Genomic DNA, 22,598 nt, shown 5'->3' with positions numbered 1-22,598 from the left:
AAAGCCTCCCCCTCCATGCAAAATACTCTTGCTCCAATGTTATAGGACAAGAGCCTCTGACACCTGTGTTCCCATAAAAAAAAAAAAAAAAAAAGGTGGGGGACTTATGGTGGAATCGGCAAGATCATTTATATTAAGTCGCCAAATTTCACCCTTTAAAAATAAAAAATAAAACACTCTTTCCACCTTTTTAAAATAAAATTCATTAACGTCCCCAGAAGTAAAAAGTCACGTTCTCCAAGGATAAATCCTTCAATCACAGTAAGTCATCCAGCGATATAATCCACATCAATTATGATAACCTGCTGCCCACTGAACTGTACATGCCACAACCTCACCAATGAATGGGATATTTGCTGGGGCACAAAGAAAAACATACAACACCCACGGAGCATATAGATTTTCTTACCGCAGTTCTAAATTGCATGCTGTAATAGTCTAAAAAGGCTTGATTGGCCTATGCAAAAAAAATAAAAAAATAAAATCTAAAAAGCCAGCACAGTTCTGGAAAAACATTCTTTGGACAGATGAAAACAAGATCTACCTCTACCAGAATGATGGAGATCCCACATGTTGTCTTGCCACAATAACAGCATATAGAGGGTGCTATTGTGGCTGGGAACGTGAAGAATCACTCGCGTTCCCAGCCGGTCGGCGGCTGTCGCCGAAACCGGAAGCAGCCGCTGGCTGGGACAGGAGGATCGGAGCGATGCTGCGAGGGCACCGGACAGCTGCAGGGGGCTGAGGGAAGCCCCAGGTGAGTAAAACCCTTTGACTTAAGTGTCCCTTTAAAGCTGAAAGTCTGCACTTCAACTGCACCAGAGTGGTTTCATTTTAAATGTATTGCAGTAACGTACAGAACCAAAATTAGAAAAAAAAAAGTTCTATCCAAATATTTATGGACCTAACTGTAATTGGGGGAAATTATAGGGCAGACAAATTAGGGTAAGGCTCTCCCTATAGCATCAGCTGAAATTGCTTCAGCCTCTCCTGGCGGAAGAGTAAACCCATATAAAATATCACAATACATATAGTAATTTGCAGCAGAGATTAGAACATAACTAGATGCATTTTGTGAACCTAATGGTGAGTGGTGTTTACTTCTTTAAGAGTGGATTCCCACCTTGAAGAGAACCCGAGGCGGTGCGAGGGGGGGCAGATGGGGCACAGAGGCATGTTCTCTGCCTCATGACATGCCTCTGTGTCCACCCCTCTCACGCAGCTTTCTGCCCCCCCACCTCTGCGTTATAGCCCCCTGAAATTAGCAATAATGGTCACTATTCAGGAGGGTAATGGGAGGAGAGGGATTCCCTGCTCAAAACGCCCAGTGGGGGCGTTCTTGCAGGCTTTCCAGAGCTGTCACTGGGCAGCTCTCTCTCCCTGGCCACGACCCCTACCGCTCGCCCACCTTGCTGGGTGAGAGATTCAATCTCTCCTTGCAGCATTGTGGCCCCAGAGGTCGTGAAAGTGACTGCATGCAGGCCAAGGAGTGGCAGAGAGCAGCGGGGATGGCAGCTATCTAATCCGCCCAGCCTGCCGAATCAGGTAGTCTAGTTTCTTATTATATGAGCCACTACAGGCTCTCTTTAAAACAGCTCATGGGTTATTACGTTTCAATAAGACATCTCACGTGTTAGTGAAAGGTATCCCCATTATAAGGGCCACATGCATACATTTGAAATCGGCGCCGGTATGCTTGGGCGCAGGGAACAGCAGTATATGGCTGATCCTGCTTCTGCACAAGTCAGGGCCGTGTTAATTACTATTCCCCCTCCAGGCCGCCATGGATAGTGGGGGACTGATATAATTTGGCTTCCAGCGAATTGCTGGAGGTCGAATTGTGTTTTAACCTTCCTGGCGGTAAGCCCGAGCTGAGCTCGGGCTATGCCGCCGGAAGGCACCGCTCAGGCCCCGCTGGGCCGATTAGCATAATTTTTTTTTTTGCTACACACAGCTAGCACTTTGCTAGCTGCGTGTGCAATCCCATCGCCGCCGCTCCCCGACGATCCGCCGCGCCGCAGCCGCCCCCCAGACCCTGTGCACTGCCTGGCCAATCAGTGCCAGGCAGCACTAAGGGGTGGATCGGAGTCCCCTTTGTCGTCACGACGTCGGTGAAGTCATCCCGCCCGTCGCCATGGTGACGGGGGAAGCCCTCCAGGAGATCCCGTTCTTTGAACGGGATCTCCTGATCTCCGGAGGTGATCGGAGGGGCTGGGGGGATGCCGCTGAGCAGCGGCTATCATGTAGACGGACCTTGTCTCGCTACATTATATATATATATAAAAAACGGCTGTGCTGCCCCCTCGCGGATTTTAATAAACCGTCTGGAGGGTTAAGCAACTTCGGCTACGTCTTCTGACAGCGCTGACGTTACTCACTGAGCGCCGCTGTAGATGCGATTCCCATTATAGTCTATGGTGGCGCCGGCTACCCCCAAATCTAGCAGCACTGAAAAGCACTGCTCCGCATATAATTTATGTAATATCCACTGGACAGCCTATGGGAATGCCACCTAGCAGTGTCAGAATAGCGAGGTAGAATGGTGTGCAGTCCGTAGTGTGTTTGCAGACACTAAAAATATGGAGGGTGCCATATTTATTTTTATTCAGAACAGATTGCCTGGCTGTCCCAATACTCTGCCGCTAATACTTTTGGCCATAGACACTGCACAAGTATGCAGATCGGGCGTTTCTGACTGAAGTCTAACTAGATTAGCTGAATGCTTGTTTCAGGTGTGTGTTTCAGATACTAATGCAGCCAAAGAGATTAGTAGGATGCCGGGTCACAGGTATTGTTTAAAGGAAAACATGGCAGTCTCAATATTCCTCTCACTTCAGGTGTGCTTTACCACAGTTGAATGGCAGCATTTGTAACCAGGGCTGTGGAGTCGGTTCAAAAATCATCTGACTCCAACTACTCAGTTTATGAAACCACCGGCTCCAGTTATCCAAAAATTGCTCCGACTCTACAGCCCTGTTTGTTACCCCACACGCCAGACTGTTACCCGGCAACAGATTGCCTCATGTCAAGTCTGAGTGTGAAGAGAACTACTGCTCATGTACTGTGCCTCCATGAGACGGACGCCTCCTCACTGCCCGTGCAGAACGTTTGCAAAGTGTCAGATCAGTGAATTTGGAGAAGCCAACACAGTCATTGTATACAGGATCTTCTCAAAAAATTAGCATATTGTGATAAAGTTCATCATTTTCTGTAATGTACTGATAAACATTAGACTTTCATATATTTTAGATTCAAATACACACAACTGAAGTAGTTCAAGCCTTTTATTGTTTTAATATTGATGATTTTGGCATCATGAAAACCCCAAATTCCTATCTCAAAAAATTAGCATATTTCATCCGACCAATAAAAGAAAAGTGTTTTTAAAACAAAAAGTCAACCTTAAAATAATTATGTTCAGTTATGCACTCAATACTTGGTCGGGAATCCTTTTGCAGAAATGACTGCTTCAATGCGGCGTGGCATGGAGGCAATCAGCCTGTGTGGCACTGCTTAGGTGTTATGGAGGCCCAGGATGCTTCGATAGCGGCCTTAAGCTCAACCAGAGTGTTGGGTCTTGCGTCTCAACTTTCTCTTCACAATATCCCACAGATTCTCTATGGGGTTCAGGTCAGGAGAGTTGGCAGGCCAATTGAGCACAGTAATACCATGGCCAGTAAACCATTTACCAGTGGTTTTGGCACTGTGCGCAGTTGCCAGGTCGTGCTGAAAAATGAAATCTTCATCTCCATATAGCTTTTCCGCAGATGGAAGCATGAAGTGCTCCAAAATCTCCTGATAGCTAGCTGCATTGGCCCTGCCCTTGATAAAACACAGTGGACCAACACCAGCAGATGACATGGCACCCCAGACCATCACTGACTGTGGGTACTTGACACTGGACTTCTGGCATTTTGGCATTTCCCTTCCTCCAGACTCTGGCACCTTGATTTCCGAATGACAAGTAAAGTTGCTTTCATCCGAAAAAAGTACTTTGGACCACTGAGCGACAGTCCAGTGCTGCTTCTCTGTAGCCCAGGTCAGGCGCTTCTGCTGCTGTTTCTGGTTCAAAAGTGGGTTCATGCTTCCATCTGCTGAAAAGCTTTATGGAGATGAAGATTTCATTTTTCAGCACGACCTGGCACCTGCTCGCAGTGCCAAAACCACTGGTAAATGGTTTACTGACCATGGTATTACTGTGCTCAATTGGCCTGCCAACTCTCCTGACCTGAACCCCATAGAGAATCTGTGGGATATTGTGAAGAGAAAGTTGAGAGACGCAAGACCCAACACTCTGGATGAGCTTAAGGCCGCTATCGAAGCATCCTGGGCCTCCATACCACCTGAGCAGTGCCACAGGGCTGATTGCCTCCATGCCACGCCGCATTGAAGCAGTCATTTCTGCAAAAGGATTCCCGACCAATATTGAGTGCATAACTGAACATAATTATTTGAAGGTTGACTTTTTGTTTTAAAAACACTTTTCTTTTATTGGTCGGATGAAATATGCTAATTTTTTGAAATAGGAATTTGGGGTTTTCATGAGCTGTATGCCAAAATCATCAATATTATAACAATAAAAGGCTTGAACTACTTCAGTTGTGTGTAATGAATCTAAAATATATGAAAGTCTAATGTTTATCAGTACATTACAGAAAATAATGAACTTTATCACAATATGCAAATTTTTTTTAGAAGATCCTGTACACTGCCTTCAGCTGCTCGTGTAAGAGAGGAATTAGAGAAAAAGTAAGCAAAGTGGATGAGAGTTTTGCTAAAAATCTCTTCCTGCATCACCTGACATAAATTACACCATTCAAAAAAACCTTATATAAATTATATGTATACCGGTATATACCGGTACTTTACGTACCTAAAAGAAACACTCAACATTACAAATATATTTCCCTTCATGTTCAAATGAAACAATTAAGCCAAGTTCAATCTGATGTTAAAGTCAATTGCTTTCTGAAAACCGGGCCTCTCATGAGAAATCAATATACAGTCTATGCCAGGACTGTCTAATTGCATGATGATAATAATAATTCCTAAGCACTGCACAACAGGTGGTGCTGGGAGACGACAACACTATGCCTCTTCTGGTAGCAGACAGACTTCAGCTGCTGGGCTTCTTCACCAATCAGAGTGGCTTCAGCTCTACATGGCAATGGCCAAACTAAGACAAAGCTAAAGGGCAGCATAAGCTGACCACTCACTATTTCATATTTTCATAACATTAGAACTTCAATATGATATATACATATATACATGTACAGGGTCGGACTGGGACACTAAGGGCCCACCAAGGAAGTTTCAGCCTGGGGCCCACCCCCCCCATTTTGGGCTCACATACACATGTACTCTAGAAATTTTGCATGATTTTATGATAGGGAATAGATTGTGAGCACTTCTGAGGACAGTCTCCAATAGGGATATGTCCATATGCAGCGCGCGCAGCGCGCCGCAGCAACGATAAATGAGTGTCACCACGCACTGGAACATGGGCGTGGTCATGATGGGTCATGGGCAGACTAAAAAAAAAAAAACACACAAAATAAGTAGCCGTGTTATTCACAGAGATTAGGTCCGACCAAATACATTTTAGATAAAATAATCAATTAGTTACATGCCTCATGATAATTCATCATGGGCTTGATTCACAAAGCGGTGCTAACTGTTAGCACGCCTGTGAAAACCCCCTTAGCAAGTCTAAACAAGCTTTTCGCGCATAAAACTTTATGCGTGTAAAACTTTACGCGCGCACTGCACAGAGCGCAGGGCGCTCCGCGCGAAGTGCCCATTACAGCCTATGGGACTTAGCGCGCATAGGACTTTGCGCGCGCAAAGTTAGCGCGCGATCTGATTGAGAAATCCGGTGCTAATCTACTTAGCACCCTGGTTAGCACGTCTAAAGACTTTAGACGTGCTAAGTAGGTTAGCACCGCTTTGTGAATCAAGCCCCAAGTAGTCAAATGGCAGCAGATTTTCCAACAAAATGCAATCAGATTGGCGGCAGATATCCCCACAAAATGCAATCAAATTGGCGGCAGATATCCCCACAAAATGCAATCAAAAGGCGGCAGATATCCCCACAAAATGCAATCAAATTGGCGGCAGATATCCCCACAAAATGCAATCAAATTGGCGGCAGATATCCCCACAAAATGCAATCAAATTGGCGGCAGATATCCCCACAAAATGCAATCAAATTGGCGGCAGATATCCCCACAAAATGCAATCAGTTTGGTGGCAGATATCCCCACAAAATGCAATCAGTTTGGTGGCAGATATCCCCACAAAATGCAGTCAGTTTGGTGGCAGATATCCCCACAAAATGCAATCAGTTTGGTGGCAGATATCCCCACAAAATGCAATCAGTTTGGTGGCAGATATCCCCACAAAATGCAATCAGTTTGGTGGCAGATATCCCCACAAAATGCAATCAGTTTGGTGGCAGATATCCCCACAAAATGCAATCAGTTTGGTGGCAGATATCCCCACAAAATGCAATCAGTTTGGTGGCATATATCCCCACAAAATGCAATCAGTTTGGTGGCATATATCCCCACAAAATGCAATCAGTTTGGCGGCAGATATCCCCACAAAATGCAATCAAATTGGCGGCAGATATCCCCACAAAATGCAATCAAATTGGCGGCAGATATCCCCACAAAATGCAATCAAATTGGCGGCAGATATCCCCACAAAATGCAATCAAATTGGCGGCAGATATTCCCACAAAATGCACTCAGTTTGGTGGCAGATATCCCCACAAAATGCAATCAGTTTGGTGGCAGATATCCCCACAAAATGCAGTCAGTTTGGTGGCAGATATCCCCACAAAATGCAATCAGTTTGGTGGCAGATATCCCCACAAAATGCAATCAGTTTGGTGGCAGATATCCCCACAAAATGCAATCAGTTTGGTGGCAGATATCCCCACAAAATGCAGTCAGTTTGGTGGCAGATATCCCCACAAAATGCAATCAGTTTGGTGGCAGATATCCCCACAAAATGCAATCAGTTTGGTGGCAGATATCCCCACAAAATGCAATCAGTTTGGTGGCAGATATCCCCACAAAATGCAATCAGTTTGGTGGCAGATATCCCCACAAAATGCAATCAGTTTGGTGGCATATATCCCCACAAAATGCAATCAGTTTGGTGGCATATATCCCCACAAAATGCAATCAGTTTGGTGGCATATATCCCCACAAAATGCAATCAGTTTGGCGGCAGATATCCCCACAAAATGCAATCAAATTGGCGGCAGATATCCCCACAAAATGCAATCAAATTGGCGGCAGATATCCCCACAAAATGCAATCAAATTGGCGGCAGATATCCCCACAAAATGCAATCAAATTGGCGGCAGATATTCCCACAAAATGCACTCAGTTTGGTGGCAGATATCCCCACAAAATGCAATCAGTTTGGTGTCATATGATATATCTCCACAAAATGCAATCAGTTTGGTGGCAGATATCCCCACAAAATGCAATCAGTTTGGCGGCAGATATCCCCACAAAATGCAGTCAGTTTGGCGGCAGATATCTCCACAAGGATTTGCAGCCAGCGGCAGCAGCGGGAATCACTCAACGGGATCGATAGCTCTGCGTGCCGCTGCTGGTCGGGTCTCCTGCACTGCACTGTCCAATCACGCTTTCACAGGAAGTACTGTGAGAGTGTGATTGGACAGTGTCAGTGCAGGAGACCAGACCAACGGCACACAGAGACCAACCAACAACCCACCGTCCCTGGTCTGGTGGTGATCCCTCCCTCTCTCCCCTCACTCAGTGACAGTCTCCTCCACTCTCCTGGCTGGGCTGAGTGAGTCTCTCCTGTCTCCTCTCCTCCCTGGCCATCCCCCCCAACACTACACATGCACACAAAGAGTCCACTGTGTGTGCAGGGCAGCTGAGCCTGACTGGCAGGTCCCGGCAGACGGCGGCGGGCATCAGACAGTGTGGCTGCGGCGAGCGGCTGCCTCTCCCTCAGGCCCAGAGTGTCCAGGCGTTCCCCCTGTGGGCTGCTGCGTCTCCAGCCAGGCCTCTGTCAGTCTGTCTGGCGCCAGGCGGCGTGTAGCGATGGTGCTTGTCGTCAGAAGAAGGCTGATGCCTGGAGGCCCCAGGCTCAGGCCTGGCTGGTGGTGGGCTGGAGGCCCCAGGCTCAGGCCTGGCTGGAGATGGTGGGCTGGGGGCCCCAGGGCAGGCTTGGCTGGCTAGTGGTGGGCTGGGGGCCAAGGGCCTCAGCAGTGGTTATAGGGACCTGGGGAAGAGAACAGTGAGGGAGGTAAGGTTGCTCACAGACATACTACCTACATGCATACATATTAGTACAACTTAGTACTAGTACCTAAAATGTCCAGATGGAACTGGCTCTGGCTGGTGGGCTGCCTGCCTGCACTACACCAATTATTGCAAGACGGTGGTGGTGGGGGGGGGTGGAGCTTCATTAGTTAGAATTAGGAATTACAACATGACTGCCCATATTTGTGACACACCAGACCTCCGTCAACCCACCACCACCACCCACCCACAGACAATCTCTGTAACTGCACCTGGCCTGACTAGAGTCAGTCAGGCCAATCCACCCACCTTGATGCTCGGATCCTGATCGGAAATCCACTGTCCAGGGGTCCTGCCTGGGCTGTCCCACTCCCTCCAGTCGCTTGCTCCGTCCTCTCCTCCTCGGTTGCCTACGCCTGCGGTGATACCGTACAAGTTGTCTTTCACTGTCAGTGCAATGCGTCACGTGCATAGTAGTGAATGCACTGACAGACGTCTTACCGGGCCTGGCTAGCTGAAGTGGGTGGGAAGGCCGCGGCACTCGGCAGAACAGTGAGCAGTGTGTGGACAGTCCGGACGTCACGTGTGACGTGCCCATGCGGCTTCGTGGCGTGCACGGACATCCGTCTCCTCCTCCTTCAGTGTTGAGACTGGTATGTGCGCGCGCGCTGTATTGATTATCGGCCGGCCGAGGGTGGGGGGCGGGAGCTTTCAGGGGGGCTGCCAACATACTGGCTGGGGCTGGAGCCTGGGTAAGCCCCAGTGTGGCCTCCGGACCTTAACATCACTGGTGCAGGCTCAACCGCACGGATAGGAGAGGGGGGGGGGCACACACACACACGCCACACACACACACCACACACACACACACACACAAAGAACAACTAAGGGAAAGACACACATATCTAAAAAGGGGGGGGGGGCACACACACAGAAAGAACAGCTAAGGGAGGGAGTCAGATACACAGAAAGAACAGCCACAGGAGACACACACACTAAGGCAGTGGCACAGAGAAAGAGCAATGCAGGGAGACACACACCTACACAATACTACCTTCTCCCCAGCATTTGTCTGGACTCTGCATTCCTCTGGGTTAATTAGCTGCATCCTCCGATCCTCCGTGATGGCTTCCTGGCTGTCTCTCTCGCTGTCAGTCTGTTCTCCCCCCTCCTTACCCGATACAGCTCTGCACAGCAGCACACTTGATTTCTCTCCCCATCAGCCCCATTTCTCTCCCCACTCCCAGCAGCATCGCGGGCAATTCAAACACTGCTGGGGGTGGAGCTACAGCGGCCACATCAGTAGCAGGCGACAGAGCGAAGGAGCAGAGCGGCAGGTTACTATGACAACCCTGGCCGCAAGCTGGCTGCATACAGGCAAAGTAGAGCGCGGCCGCCGCTGCTTCGGTTAGGGGCACCATGACGATGGTCACTACACTACGTGCCCTGAGGTTCGGGACACAGTGGGCGGGGATCCGGAGTGCTTTAGATCTTCAGCGCTAACCACGCCGCTGGGTGGAGGAACACTGCAGGGCCCCGTAGCAGCTGCTGATTATTGCTACGCCACTGGGGGGGGCCCTGTGGTCATGTGACTGTGACGTCACATCTCTTAAAGGGGGCCCACCGAACTTTACGTCGGTAGTTCGGTGGGTCAGTCCAAGGCTGTACATGTATATATACACTCAAGCATCCATTAAATCAGGAAAGCCTGTTCTTTCTAAACCAAGCATGGGTGGCAGTGGAGATTAATGGCCATCTGGCCTCATACAGCACAAAGCAAGCTGTTTAATTGATCAAGGAGTTTTTTTGTTGAGTATGGCTAGCTATAGTTCTCTTACAAAACAAAAACACAGAAGACAGACCGCACATTAGACCTGAGGGTCAGGCACACTTGCAATTAGCTTCAGCAATAACATGAAGATACAAAACGTGTATTCTGAGAACCAGGGCTGTGGAGTCGGTACAAAAATCTTCCGACTCCAACTCCAGGTACCCAAAATGGCTCCGACTCCTTAGTCTAATACTTACCATTTTGTACAAAATTCATCCAACTCCAACTACTCAGTTTATGAAACCACCGCCTCCGGGTACCCAAAATTGCACCGACTCCTCAACAGACTCCACAGCCCTGCTGAGAACACAAGACTCCAACAGAGGCTTTAAAAGACAAAAGACAAACACTTATATAGCGCTTTTCTCCTGGCGGACTCAAAGCGCCAGAGATGCAGCGACTAGGACGCGCTCTATAGGCAGTAGCAGTGTTAGGGACACTTGCCTAAGGTCTCCTGCTGAATAGGTGCTGGCTTACTGAACAGGCAGAGCCGAGATTCGAACCCTGGTTTCCCATGTCAGAGGCAGAGCCCTTAACCATTACACTATCCAGCCACTGCCACTTTAAGGTGAACCATATTATTATTATTGATTTATACAGCACCAACATATTCCGTGGCACTGTACGAAGTATAAGCAACAAATATTAAAGCAGCAATTGATTGACATACTCAAATAAAAACCAAGACCTTCCCTCTTCCAGTGTAGCATTAACAATACATTCTCAATGTATACTTGGGTCATACAGTAAGATCTGATTATTCTCTGAAACATATACTGGAGTGGAGAGCCTGGAGCTGGATGACCTGCTGCTGGGTATGAGGGGGGTACCAAGGGGTCAAACGCTGCGCCATCAGTGGACACCATCCTGGGCACTGAAACAAGTATACTGCGTGTGCACCAAAGGCTGGACCCACCCATTGGTACTACTAGTAATATGGGTTGTGCAGGAGATATGGGAGATGTGTGGGAGGCAAGTCTGTTTAGATATGAGTGAGGTGGCAGGTATAATGGAGGGTGTCAGCTACCTAACCTCTGCAGTGTAAGTAGGCTCGATTCGCTATATGGCAGGGCTGTCCAGCTGGAATGAGAAATGTGTCCTACTTGATTAACCACACCTTTCCCGATTCCTTCTCATCAATTCATTAGAGACCCTTAGCTGTCTTGTCCCTATAGCAGGGCTGTCCAGCTCAAGTGCTATGTGTACAGGGTATGAAGATTGATATCATGCTTACTCAGGGTATAGAAAGAGTAAAGCCCCGTTTACACTTAGGGCCCTTTTACACTTAATCAGTTGCTCTCAGTTATAACTGAAAGGACAACTGATTTTCAAAGTAATGCCAATGTGTTCCTACAGTTCACACGATACACGTTTTAACTGAAATCTTTTTCACGATGCAATGCTATGGAGAAGAAAAAAAACGCGTACCAACTGATTAAGTGTAAACGGGGCATAACTTCTGATAACGACAGTCTGAAAGCTGTGGTCCAAAGTTAATCTACCAGAAGCAGTACAATGGAAGTGGGCAGGGTAAGGTGGTCTGTTCTCGCAAGTCCCAGCTCCTACCCGACTACCTCATGTGGGTGATGCTGGGATAGGGGGAAGTAGTATGGACTGTTTACACTGCCAATTAGTCTAGACAAGCTGCATCAGACATTCACACATAGTCAGTATTGCAAATCCAGTCAGGAGGAGAAAATTATTTTTGTGTATTGCAAATTATGATATATTCCACACAATATTCATAGAAAAGAAAAAAGCGCACGCGCAGAGACACACACACACACACACACACACACACACACACACACCTGAACTATGACTGAAGTGAACCAAATTTCTCCAACCTCCCCTTCAGTGAATAGTGAAGACTGCATTTGAGCAGACTTGCTGCTTACTTCCCACTGCCTCCTCAATGGGTCTTTTCTCATGCATCCTACTGTGCCATGCGCCAATGAAATCATTGCACACAGCATGGGCCAATGCTGTCAGCCTGTGTGCACTTCTACCTAGAACAGGCTCTCAAACAGGGTTCCTTGGAACCCCAGGGTTCCTCGAGCACTTTGCAGGGGTTCCTTGGCATTTTTCCCCATCATGGGAGTTGGGGGGGGGGGGGGGGGGGGGAGTATGATAGAGAGCACACTATATTAGGGGTACTGTATAAAACAAAAACAAAAAAACACTACATTCAGAATAATTAACATATTAATAAAAAGCACTAGAATAAGAAGACATAATGAAGGTCACTATAATGTGGGGTAGTGACAAACAGCCACACCAGCTTTTAAAGACCATGCCAGGGGAAAACGCAGGATTTTTAAGGGGGGGGGGGGGGGGGATTTCTGAAAGGTCCAGAAGCACTTTTGTCCTCGAGTGCTTCCGAATAGAGGTGGCTCCATACTGCCCATGCGCAAAAGTGCGCTGGCATATTATGGAGCTGCCTATCTTTGGAAGTACTCAAGAACACAAGTGTTTCTGAGGGCTTCTGGTAGCAGCAAATTTGAACGGGGTACAGCGCTGGAACAACTCCCCAAGAGAGGAACGGGAGATAGACTTAGTTTGGACAATTCAGTGGAATATGCCACATAGCGCAAGCGATACCCATATGATGCAGGGATATATGCATCTGCGGAAGATGGCGACGCTATATAAATACTAAATAATAATAGGTTGCCTCACCAGAATTGCACTTTTATTTAGCTTTCCTGTATGACAAGGAGACACAGCCAGCTCTAGGTGAAGATGGAAACAAAGGTGAATGAGGGAGGGCTGGTGCACACCAAGAGTGCTTCTGAGCGTTTTTCAAATCAACAGTGATTTGAAAAGCGCTTGGCTAATGTTACCCTATGAGGGTTTTCCCACAGCAGCGTTGTGACTTTCAAAATCGCAGGTATACTGCATGTAGCATGTTTTTGAGCGATTCATTCGAAAATTGCTCTGAAAATCCCTTCACAAAATCACACTCACAAATTGCTAGCGATTGCTATTGTCATTTTGGCGTTGCACTAGCCCAGAGAGAGGAGTGGAGAAATTGAGAATAGCCTGAGATGGTGCAGAGAACTTATCTGTATTGCAGTCCTACATCAGACAGGCTACATTATTATTATTATTATTATTTTTTATTTATATAGCGCCAACATATTCCGCAGCGCTTTACAAAGCACAATAAGATGACAAGGGGAACATAGATACAACTAACAAATATACAGCAGAGTTCCAAGCAGCACAAATATTGTTACAAAAACAGTAAACATTAGGAGGATGACCCTGCCCTTGCGAGCTTACAATCTAATGGCTACATGCCTGTAATCGGACTCCTGTCCCTGCCAGTCTCCCACACAAGTCAGAAAGAAGCCCTCCTGGAGTCTAGGGACTGTCAAAAACTTTTCAACTTGTTTAACACCCTATCCACACATGCAGTCATATAAATGGGGAGAGACCAGCCAGATGTTTGCCCACAGACCCTGAGTCCAGGCAAGCTCTGCTCTGCAAGCTATGCTGTGCATATTTACCAGCTTGCCTGCCCTCTAATTGCATCATGTCTGACACTTCTGTGCTGTGGAGAGTCTGGGACTCCAGAATCAACATTCTCTCACTGCAGGCTGTATCTTCTTGTAGGGGAAGCTCGGCTGCCTCTCTCATTCTATTAGCTGGAGGGAGGCACCAGAAGTAAGAAGGGAGGGAGAATAAGGCTGTTTATATTATGCGGGCTTCCCTGGCTGAATACACAGCTCAGTGCAGGGGGGGGGGGGTTCCAGACACCCGGAATAGCCCCCTCCGTTCGCCAGTGCATGCTACCTGCAAAATTCAGGGGTTCCTCAAGATCCAAAAATTACATGCAGGGGTTCCTTGAGATCCAAAAAGTATTTGCAGGTTTCCTCCAGGGTAAAACGGTTTAGAAAGGCTGCCCTACACCCCAAGCACCAATGAGAAGGGTGTGAGCAGTGTCATACGGGGCTTGGGGCAGGGCAATCAAGGCATGTCAGCTCAGACACTGTGCAGCTTTGGCTTTTGGGAGACAGAGAGCTCAAGAGGGAGGAGCCATGGAAGTAGATGGCATTCATTAGGCAAGTATGAGTTTTCTCACTTAGTTCTGCTGCAAAATTCTTATAAATATTCTCCTTTCTTCAGTCTAATCTAAACCACTCCCAGGAGAGAAAAATAAAAGGGCTTGCAACTGCTCTCCTGTTACTGGGCTAAAGCTATGTACTCATATAGCGATTTTTCCCCCAAAGAGCAATCGTTTCTACAATCACGCGACATGAGTGAGCGATTACATGAACGTTTTGCGACGGCGGACCAGATCTTTAAAGCTGAATACACACCTCGCAACAAAGGAAGATGGATCACAGCGACGTCTAACGATGACAAGCACTATCCGATCAATCTCCCTGCCAGCGTGTATGTGCAATGTGACTGCGCACGCCATGCCCAAATGAGACCCACATCACGAGATCGAGACGTGTTTTAGTTGCATATTTGTCCCAGAGTAATGCATTATACATTACTTGTTTTCCATGTTCCTGTCACAGTAGCAGCAGAAATGTGACACATCTGACAGATATTAGATAAATCCATCTCCTCATGGGTCATTCTCAAGAATGTAATTTCAAAAGCACTCCCTGGACAGCAGTGGCGCATTCCAACTGCCAGAATAGTGTGTGCAGGACACTGGTTTTCCAGCAATATCATAAAGGCCCTTTCCATTGAGTGCTTTTGAAAAGAATAATGAAAACCCAAATAATCCCCCATCAGGATATGGGCTAGTGCAGAATCTGTCAGATTTTTCCTGCCTGCTGTAAATGATAGGAACAGAGGGGAAAAAGTAATTTATAGTGCACAGTGAAAACATGTAGTTTAAAATGTACACATTCTTGTGATAGTTGTCCCTTAAAGAATACCCGAAGTGACATATGACATGATGAGATAGACATGTGTATGTACAGTGCCTAGCACACAATAACTATGCTGTGTTCCTTTCTTTTTTCCTTCTGTCTGAAAGAGTTAACTATCAGGTATATAAGTGGCTGACTCAGTCAGGAAGGGACTACAGTGTGATCCTCAATGATAAGAAATTCCAACTATATAACACTTTCCTAGCAGAAAATGGCTTCCGAGAACAAGAAAGAGATAAAAAGGGGAATTTATGATCAGCAAGGGTCACACTACTGTCACTTCCTGTCTGAGTCAGGACTGAGTCAGGACTGAGTCAGCCACTTACATACCTGATATTTAACTGTCTCAGGCAGAGAAAGAAAAAAAAGTAACACAGCATAGTTATTGTGTGCTAGGCACTGTACATACACATGTCCATCTCACGTCACTTCAGGTATCCTTTAAAGGACATCCGAGGTGAAAATAAACTGACAAGAAAAACAATTGTATCTATCCTCCTCCTAAAAAGGACTTTTTTTTTTTTTTTTTTTAGAGATCCCACACAGTTTTATACTTAAATGTAGTTTTTAATTTTTTTTATTGTTTCTGCTCAATAAAGTATGCCAGAGCCTATGAATTGCCCATTTTTATCTCTTTCTTGCTGGCAGGAAAGTATTTTATGGCTGTAATTACTTATCAGTGAGGGTTATGCTATAGTTCAACCCTGTCCCGACCCGGACAGAAACTGTCACTTGCATACCTGATGTTTAACTCTTTCAGGCAGAGTAAGAAAAAAAAGGAACACAGCCTAGTTATTTGTGTGCTTGGCACTATACATACACATGTCTATCTCATGTCACATGCCACCTCGGTTGTCCTTTAACCTCCTTGGCAGTAACCCCGAACGTAGTTAGGGGTAAGCCGCGCAGGATGTTTTCTCAGGCCCTGCTGGGCCGATCTGTGTAATTTTTTTCTTTGCTGGACGCAGCTAGCACTTTGCTAGCTGCGCCAGCACACCGATCGCCGCCGCCCCGCGCTCGATCGCCGCTATCCGCGCCGCCGTAGGGCCCCCCCTAGACCCCTGTGCTGCCTGGCCTATCAGCGCCAGGCAGCGCTAAGGGGTGGATCGGGACTCCCTTAGACGTCACGACGTCCATGACGTCAGTGACGTCATCCCGCCCCGTCGCCATGGTGACGGGGAAGCCCTCCAGGAAATCCCGTTCTTTGAACGGGATTTCCTGATCGCCTATCGCCAGAGGCGATCGGAGGGGCTGGGGGGATGCCGCTGAGCAGCGGCTATCATGTAGCGAGCCCTAGGCTCGCTACATGATTTAAAAAAAATAAAAAATAAAAAAAACCGCAAAAAACCGGCAGCGCTGCACCCTGGCGGTTTTTAATATACCGCCAGGGAGGTTAATGAATTTGTACTGGAATCTGTTCCCCTGACATATTCCAGCATAAAATGACTATCAATAAGGTTAAAGCAGTAGAATCAGCCATACTATGCCAGGGGAAAAAAAACACATATAAGTAGATAGATACTTGATCTACTTACATAACACACGTATTGTACTGTCCACGTTTTGATTTCAGTGAATGTTATATAGTAAATGAAGAGAATTCTGTTCCTGGTGGGGGCCATGTTTTTTGCCCACAGCTGAGGCTAAAGACTGATGTCATTCTTCCGTTAACGTTTTTACTTTTCTCCTCCAATCGCTGACTCACCTTAGCCTTGCTTGTAAACACAAGCAAGGGATCAGGTTACAGCAAGGCAGTTAGGCAGGGGATAAAGGAAAGAGGAGAAATATATTCTAGATAAAAAGAACCCCCAGCATGCAACTGAATGGCAATGGCTATTAAAGGGCCAGTGCTCCTAAAGTATGTAATAACTCCAAACGGTTATTTTCCGTTAGCCGGGCGCATCCACTAGGTGGCGATAAAACGCCACTAGAGTTACATCTTTCCCTACTATCCATGGCGGCCTGGAGGGGGAATAGTAATTAATGGCACCTGGTGGTTGCGCCCGGCTAACGGAATAGTACCCTCCAAACCATAACAGCAGAAAAAGTTTTGAAAGTTTTGAATGCAGGATTAGCATCCTTATCACTTAATACACTCAGACCAGTTGCTGTTAAAATTTGATTTTTATGGTGACAATCCCGCTTTAATGTATTATCAGTTTACTATTCAATGGGTTGGAGTCGCTGAATACAGCTCGAGAGTAGCAATGGGAAAATTGCCCCTGTCCATGCAAATTTCAGGACAATCGGATCAGTAAACGTGCTGAAGCTAGCGAGAATAAGGAGCTGCTAATCGATCCTCTTGGATCAGTTTAGGTCAAAAATTGATCAAAATGTAATGCATAGGACGTGCTGCAGACCGGTAACCAAATTTCCCATCCCATTGTACAGCCACCTTTAGGCTAGGGTTACCATGTTGCTGGGTACACTGAGTGGCCTTTCTCAATGTCATGGCTTTGGATCCACTGTGGACAATGTAGTGGCTTTGGATCCACTGCGGAAAGAATGTACATAGCAGCGTGTTATGCACTGCTATTACCAGGGCTGTGGAGTCTGAGTCGGGGCAATTTTGGGTGCCTGGAGTCGGAGTCGGGAAAAAATGCACCGACTCCTAATGAATTTAAACTGTAATTAAAATAGAAAATATGATAAAATGTTCTATTTCTCAGATAATAGTCATCATAAATAATTTATATATACAGTAATATACAGTAATAGCTGTGCTTAGTCCACAAAAATGAAATAAACCAATCAAAATAAGTTACTTGTGCTGCTTCCCCCGTATTTTTAAAGTCAGATATACACATCTGATTGTGACTGTATATATGATGTGTACACAGGAATCTCTTATATATGTTACGGCCAGAACCCGAAGTTTGGCCAGAACTAGAAGTGGCCGGCCACTTCGGGTTCTGGCCGGCCAATGTGCGAACTGGACGCTGCGCTGCGGCCAATGTGAGAAATGCAACAATTCCTGTAAGGTTAATGTTATGTTGTGGCCGCAGCGCAGCGGGCAAATGTATCACATCTTACTTTATTCAATGAAATTAAGCCGCCCGGCTTTTTCTCTGCCTCTCTCTCCTCCCCCCCGCCTCTCTCTCCTTCTCTTATGGCCAGCCGGAGGGGACACGCGTGTCCCCGAGAGTCGTTCCTCGCGGCAGGAGAGCAGAGCGGGGAGGCTGCAGACATTGCTTCTGCCAGCACCCGCTCTGCAATAAAAGCAGGATTCCCCTGCCGCGACGAACGACTCTGGAGGGGACACGCGTGTCCCCGCCCGGCTGCCCATAGGAGAGCGAGAGAGGCGGGGGGAGGAGGAGAGAGAGGCGGGGGGGAGGAGGAGAGAAAGGCAGAGAAAAAGCCGGGCGGCTTAATTTCATTGAATAAAGTAAGATGTGATACATTTGCCCGCTGCGCTGCGGCCACAACATAACATTAACCTTACAGGAATTGTTGCATTTCTCACATTGGCCGCAGCGCAGCAGCCAGTTCGCACATTGGCCGGCCAGAACCCGAAGTGGCCGGCCACTTCTAGTTCTGGCCAAACTTCGGGTTCTGGCCGTAACATATATACTAAATAGCATCTATGCTGTAAGTATAAAGCCTGATGTGTAGCAGTGTCACTAATAGAGATGGTCAATGAGATGGAAATAATTCTTCACTGATGCTGATGTGTGCAAATGTATGCACTCTCTTTGCTCATAAAATCAAATAATTTAATATGTTGTTAAAATTTGGTTTGGTGACTACGAATTAAATGGTACCTGAGAAGGATGAAAAGAAAAGTTTTATACATACCTGGGGCTTCTTCCAGCCCCTTCAGGCTAATCAGTCCCTCGCTGTCCACCTCCACCACCTAGATCTTCTGCTAGGAGTCCTGGTAATTCAGCCAGTCAGCGCAGTCCGGCCGCATGCCGCTTCCACAGCCAGGAGCACTCTGCACCTGCGCAACAGTGCTGCGCAGGTGTAGTATGCTCCCGGCGGCGGAGTGTGTGCATGCGCACTACACCAGACTGGCTCAAGTACCTGGACTCCTAGCAGAAGATCCAGGTGGCGGAGGAGGACAGCGAGAAACTGATTAGCCTGAAGGGGGCTGGAGGAAGTCCCAGGTATGTAGAAAACTTTAATTTCATCTATCTCAGGTTTACTTTGTTACACAGTAGTACTATACTCTACATATGCACTCTCCACAGAGCTGCAGGGAATCCACTGAGAATGCTGTGCACATTGAACACAGAGGTGTTGTCTATCACCCTTAAACCGGGTTCAGATTGTGCATGAAGAATGTGTAAGAGAGGAAGAATCTCCTTATTCCCCTGCAGAGTACCTGCACATCACTCTTACATGTACCCACATTGCCTAGAGCCTGATCCATGTGCAGATGTGTAATAGAGGAAGAATCCCCTCATTCTCCTGCAGAGTACCTGCACATCACAGTTACATGATGGATGTTCTTTGTTCCAGCCTGTACCTTTTACAAGTACTCTTACCAAGGACTAGTTTTAGTCTATGACTAAAGGGAATAAATATGGCAGTCTCCATATCCTTCTCACTTCAGTTGTCTTTTAAAATTACTAAGCGTTGGCAGTTAAGAGACAAATTTCATGTTACATACTTTCAATCAACAAGATTGTAATATGCAAATTAGAGGAGTCGGAGGAATCCTAAACTGAGGAGTCGGTGGATTTTTGGACCGACTCCACAGCCCTGGCTATTACACTGTACTAGCACCACATCTGGAGGCAACTGATGTGCTGACTCTGTGCATTCACTATAAACCTAGCCTTAAACTCCCTCTTCCATATCTGATTAGCCCTGTGCAAAGTTGTTTCAGACTTCATTATTCTTGTTATCCTAGATCAGAAAACTATGGAAAGATAAGCACTACCTAATAAAGAACACAGTGTCTGGTTTTAACTATACTACATTCCAGAACAGATAAACAATATTCCACTCTTTTTGTGTTTACTATTTATTTTGCTTTGGAAACGTCATTCTTGGCTGATGGTGTAATGGTTAAGGGCTCTGCCTCTGACACAGGAGACCAGGGTTCAAATCTCGGCTCTGCCTGTTCAGTAAGCCAGCAATAATTCAGTAGGAGACCTTTGGCAAGTCTCCCTTACACTGCTACTGCCAATAGAGCGCGCCCTAGTGGCTGCTGCTCTGCTCTGGCGCTTTGAGTCCGCAAGGAGAAAAGCGCAATATAAATGTTATTTGTCTTGTCTTGTCTAAATATGTTGATTATTTGGGGCTGTGCCTTCTCTACCTGTGGTGCCTCAGTGTACGACCTGTGAACTGTGCTTCCAGCAAATGGCTCACTAGGTACTAAAGCCACAACTTCAACATGTACAAAAAAAACAAGTCAACAATAACAGCAACACTTCTTCACATTACTATTTTTGCTTTAATACAGTGGTGGACAGATTTATACAGGATTCAAAAGCCTGACCTATCAAGCAGCCAGCTCCACTGACAACAGAAAAGTGCTTGTTGCTTGGGTCCAGCCCTGCTGGGATAAATGCATAAAGGGATCATATGGCTTAACCTGATAGACAACAGGTTAAGGCCTGGAACCCACTACAAAACTCTATCGCTAATCGCAATCACTAGCGGTTTGTATGAGCGGTTTGTAAGTGATTTCATGAGCGATTTTGGTAGCGTTTTTAAAAATGGTCAGCTTTTTGCCAGCAATTGTGTAGCGATTAGCCTTTTTAATTCCGATTGGTCCTTTCAACTAATTTTAACTTCTTTTGCAACAATGTAAAAACACTAGCAAAAATCGCTCTGCATAGGTCTTGACGAGCGACTATGCCAGCGTTTATATACTTTACATTGCAGAAACGCTAATAGCTAAAAATGCTGCATGTCCTGCGTTTGCAGTTTTGGTAATCGCAATTGCTCCACTGGAATTTGGCTCACCATTAACATTAGCTGAGCATTTAGGGAAATCGCTAGCGGTTTGAATCTCTCCCTAAACGCTCACAAAATCACTCTAGTGGGTTCCAGCCCTAAAAAATGTTTTGCTCTAAGTGGAATTAGTGAGAAATGAAGGGGTACTTTACACAGAGCTTATTCAAACTATCGGGTAATTAGTTTTCCGAAACCTGTGCAAAGTTTCACTTCAGCCCCTGCAAACTGTGGTTCTCATAGTACAAAAGTACAAATAACAACAAAACTGACAAGCCAAATTTTTGGAGGACATGTCTAGTAATTGTCCATAGTTGTGTCTGAATTTTATTAATGATGCCAATTTACATGCCCAAAACAATGATAGGCGTCAAACCCACTCTACAAGCAGATGTGGACTGCTCGGTGCTAGATGGGGCAAATAAGCTGGAGAAATGTGACAGCAATATTTCACCCCAAAGCAATGAGCTAGACTGACAGACAGAGCTGCTGGCATATGTTGCTGTGCATGCGGCATAGGCAGGCTGAGTGCAGTAGAGCAGCACATGTGTAGCTGGCTGCCTGTCTCTCTCGCACTGATTCCCTATGGACATATGGAGCAGGCACTGCATACTGGCCCCACTCACACACAGACCTCCGAGCCCCCCAGCACTCCCCGCTCCCCACAGCCCAGCCACCCAGCAGGCTCCACGCGGCCAGCTCTCACTCTACCTCTTTCAGCTTCTCACCCGAAGCGAATCCACAAGCCCAACAACACAAGATGGCTGACGCCACGCACCGTCACCTGACGACTCCACGCCTCGCGTGAGCAGTGACAGAGAGCGCAGCAGCAGGCCAACACTCACCACAGAGTTCCCCCCTTCTACTGCTAGACGGGATACTAGTTCACGTTCTATTCGTCACTAGGCCTACCCAGCCTGGCGAGCGTTCCACGTGATCTTGGGCGGCGGCCATTTTGGACGTGGGCAAGACGCCCATACTCCAGTCATTGCCTATTACAGTATATTGCAACATACATAGAAAAAGGGGTGGTGACTGTTTCGGCCAGATTACTCGGTCACTTTTGGCATGGAGTATTTTAACACAGAATTAACTTTATCTAACAAAGTACAGTAGCTCCCAGCAGTGATGCAAAATTGAACAACTGAAGATCCATGGTGCTAATCTGGGCCAGCCAGGAGAGTATCTGTATGAAGTTTGGGAGCTGGTCCAGTTGAGGGGACCCAGCAGGAAACCTCATAGATCAACAGTGGCTCTCTGCTCAGGGCAAACTCACTGATTTCGTGGCCACAGCTAATTTGCAAGAAATAGGAGATCCAGTGAGAAATACCATCTATTAAATACATTTTAAAATTGCACCCCTGGAGCCTCGCCTGCAGCCTTCTGCCACTGGGCTTGGACATGCCGCTCACTTCGGCTACCATTTCCGCTCAAGCAAATTTACCAAACCTATTCATTTATTTACCAAACCGAACACATATGTCAGAATCCTCCTGCTGGACTTTAGCTCAGCATTTAACACCATCTGCCCCCGCATACTCCAAAACAATCTCATGGCACTGAATGTCCATCCCACTCTTCACTTATGGATTACAGACTTCCTGACCAACAGGTCCCAAGCTGTCAAATTGGGGGATATCTCCTCTCATCCTATGATAACAAACACAGGGGCCCCACAAG

General features: G+C 46.8%; 1 protein-coding gene across 11 annotated transcripts in view; it reads right to left on the bottom strand.

Annotated features, from left to right (window-relative positions):
• Nucleotides 1–21,843, bottom strand: part of GIGYF2 (GRB10 interacting GYF protein 2) — a 237,301-nt gene extending 215,458 nt beyond the window's left edge. For 8 of the 11 annotated variants that reach the window (XM_068280675.1, XM_068280681.1, XM_068280680.1 and 5 more), the window contains exon 1: nucleotides 21,630–21,716. The gene's annotated coding sequence lies outside the window, so the exon portion shown is untranslated. Of the gene's footprint in view, nucleotides 1–11,353; nucleotides 11,375–21,629; nucleotides 21,717–21,763 lie in introns of those variants that run through there. The other 3 variants (XM_068280676.1, XM_068280677.1, XM_068280678.1) reach the window with 3 other exon arrangements.
• Nucleotides 21,844–22,598: the final 755 nt, after the last annotated feature.

The sequence above is a fragment of the Hyperolius riggenbachi genome, chromosome 4 (assembly GCF_040937935.1).
Source record: "Hyperolius riggenbachi isolate aHypRig1 chromosome 4, aHypRig1.pri, whole genome shotgun sequence".
NCBI lineage: Eukaryota > Metazoa > Chordata > Amphibia > Anura > Hyperoliidae > Hyperolius > Hyperolius riggenbachi.
The sequence above is the reverse complement of the archived record's forward strand: the minus strand, read 5'-3'. Positions and strand labels throughout refer to the sequence as shown.